Here is a 3,469-nt window from a genome sequence, read left to right on the forward strand (position 1 = left end):
ATTTCCTCATGTACTTAGTAGAAGGTACAAGAGAAAAAATATGTAAATACTTATCTTATTGCTTTAATGTAGAAAGTGAAAGTGATCCTAAAACTTATGAAGAAGCAATGAGGTCTCGAGATGTTTTCTATTGGAGAGAAAAAAAAATAAAAAGAAAGAAGTCAATTACAATATAAAGGAAAGCAAGAAATCCTCATTTTTAAACCCACCAATTACCATTGAAAATTAAGAAACCAGATCATATAAATCAAAACTTGCCAAACACTTTAATTACAGAACGTGATAACAAGCAAGACAACTACACAAGACAGGAGAAATACAAAATAACAATACCAAAAATCCAAGACAGAAGTAAATAATAAATAACACTAACGAAAATAAAAGGAAAACATCAAGGGGTATGGCTGCAACTTCCCATTCTAGATCTTTCCAGCATTCTTACTTGCCACTTTTGTTTTTGACATGCATGTAGCTATAATCGAACAAACAGATTAGGTTCTCATTTTTCTCAGCATGGACTTGCCCAAGCCTAAAGAATAAGAAGACATGTGGATTATAATTATCAGAGAATTGGAGAAATGTCATTAGTACATCATTAGTAGTCCTATAATTAGTCACAAAAATAAAATGTAAGCCGTAACCATGATTTTGATGGTTACTAAGTCATTCCAAGTTGCCATACCAAGTGAATCGAGATTGCAAGCCAAAATTTTGAATATTCATCAATTCATAAGGTGTCTTTTTATTCTATAACATAAGAAATATCAGAAATTGCAATTCATGTCAGACAGTCTTGCATGATAATTAAAGAGGGTTAGCCTTAAACAGTAGATCAGGTGTATAACACTAATGTACCAATTATTCAGTATTAAAGTTCTGTATAAAGAGTATTATTAGTCTCCTATGTCACTTATGTGCAACAGAGCAAGCAAAACTTCATAAATCCTAGTTTCAAAGTGTGTTTTCCTAGCTTGACAAATCATCGACATATTCCTCCTACAGTTCTCTTAATTGGTTCTCGCTGATCACACTCTTCTGCGTGTATTAGAAACTAAAAAAGCTGAAGTATTTAATAAAACATTTTTTAGAGGGTCAAATTATTCAACATGAAGCTTCATTTATAAACTCAGCCACCCTCACATCCTAATTTATAACAGCTTCCTCATTCACAATCTTTATCAGTAGGCCCTGTTGCACACCCATCAATCTCACCAAGCAGAAAACCCAAAGATAGGAGGCCTTGAGCTCAAGTTCAAATGTTTTAAATTTTTTGAACTCTTGAGCTCAATTGGCAACTCTGTTATACCTGTCCTTGATAGATCAAGTAATTCAAGAGAAACCAATTTTGAAATTCCCTTTGGCAATTTTCTTAAACCCCTATTGTCTGACAAGTTCAGAACTCTGAGAGTAGACATAAATTGCAAGAAGTCATCCCCAATTACCTGCAAATCATTTTTGTTGAGAAATAAAGTTTGAAGAGTTGGGCATGTAGGTGTTGATGATAGTTCTTTAATTCCATTTTGCATCAAGGAAATTCTTCTTACACCTTGCCATGTTTCAACCTCTGGCACAGCCTCTAATCCAACACCTGCTCGAACAAAAAATCTATTTTCGCTTGCTTCATACTGGTGTACAATCCGTAATGTCGTGTCACGGATCACATCATGCATCTTTACAAATTTTTTTCCGTCTTCGTTTAATAAACAAGCATCAACAAGAACACCAATAATGTTGTATCCTTGCATTCGAGCACTGCTTATGCTATCAAATTCATCCAAAAGCCCCTCACAAAACCAATAATCTATTAATGTTGCTTTGGAAATAGAATAATCTTGAGGATACAGACTACAATACAAGAGGCAAGACCTCACTGAGTTGGAAGGCAAGCTGTCATAACTGAATTTTAAAAGAGGAAACGGCCCTTCTCCCAATCTTGCAAATTTATGCGGAGATCTCCTTAATACCTCAAGTGCGTATCTCCATTCGTGGGGTGACTTCTTGTAAGCCATGGCTCGACCAATTGTAATTAGTGCAAGAGGCAGCCCACCACACTCCGCAGCCACCTCTTTAGCCAGCATTCGAATTAATGGATCGTTATTGAGGGTTTCTTCTCCAACCTTCTCTTGAAGCAATTTCCAAGCTTGATCCATTGCTTAGCACTCCACTTTGATAGTCTTTTGAGCTTCCATCTGCTTACATACCTCTAAACTACGAGTAGTAAAAACTACTTTTGATCCATTTTCTTGGGTCGGCAAAGGTATCCTTATTTCGCTCAAATCCAACAGTCCCATAGATCATCTAACAATAGCACATACTTTTTTCCTTCCAGAACTGTGGAGGTATCTAAAGCTTTCTCGCCAGGATCTTTATTCTCCCATGAGTACTCACTTGAAAGGCCTATCCTTTCACCAATTTGTTTCTGAACCTTTTCGACAGAGGGATCGTGAGACACCCACACCCAAATTACAATATCATAACTAATCGTGTCCACCCTGTTGTTAATTTGTTTCAAGATTATGGTTTTACCTATGCCACCCATCCCATATAAACCAATAATTCCTACTTCTGTTCCCTCAAGTAAGCTCCAGATCTTAAACAATGTTGATTCCAAGCCCACTGTGGGCTCAGGTCTTATTGAAGATACAGGTTGATTAAAGGCCACCTCATCAAAAACTCTTTCACCCTTCAGATCAACTATTTGTTCAAGTTTTGCAACCACTTGTTGACCAAACTTGTAGCTAGACCTGCAATTCTTGGAAAAATAGCCTGCAAAGCATAGCTTTTGAACTTCTTGAGGACCATCTTTGATCTATTCCTCAGCTTCTGCTACCATAGTTTCTGCCTTTGAAAGCCAGAGTTGAACTTCGTCGAGCACCTCTCCTCCTTGACTTTTTTCACGTTTAACCCTCCACTTGACATCAAGATTTAAACTTCTCAATTCCTGTAGCGCAGCACTTAGAGCTATTAGATTTTCTTCAAGCTTCCATGTATAATTAGCTTGTCCAGCAATGCAGTCCCAGCAATGAGAAACTGCGGGCTCTACCGAGGCTGAGGTTGAGCACAAATTGCCCATGTTTTTTATAAACAAAGAAGAAAATGAGACTGCAATTTTGAGAGAGGAATCATGAGAGATCATGCGGGAGATGGGTATTCATTGGAAAGTGTTTCAGGGTAAAGGCAGTTTATGCAAAATTTATGAGCTTGCGAGATTTATCGAATATTTTGTTTATAAATTATTAAGTAAATAAAAATTTTATTTATAAATTCAAAACATATCTTCTTCTTCGTTAACGTGAAATTTACGACAATTACACTTGGATTGCGTTCACGCACTTCTGATGCATGCCTAGGATCACGCCATGTAACCAAAATTTCCCTTAGCTTTGATTCTAACCTGTGGAAGAACAAGACACCCTACGTATTGTTACCCAAGGACTACTGTATACGTATTCATCATCACATTACAAAT

General features: G+C 36.8%; 1 pseudogene; it reads right to left on the minus strand.

The window, feature by feature from the left end:
* Positions 1-1,208: 1,208 nt before the first annotated feature.
* Positions 1,209-3,073, minus strand: LOC18595259 (putative disease resistance protein At4g10780; annotated as a pseudogene).
* Positions 3,074-3,469: the final 396 nt, after the last annotated feature.

This window comes from Theobroma cacao, chromosome 6, assembly GCF_053813885.1.
Source record: "Theobroma cacao isolate CCN51 chromosome 6, ASM5381388v1, whole genome shotgun sequence".
In the NCBI taxonomy this organism is placed as follows: domain Eukaryota; kingdom Viridiplantae; phylum Streptophyta; class Magnoliopsida; order Malvales; family Malvaceae; genus Theobroma; species Theobroma cacao.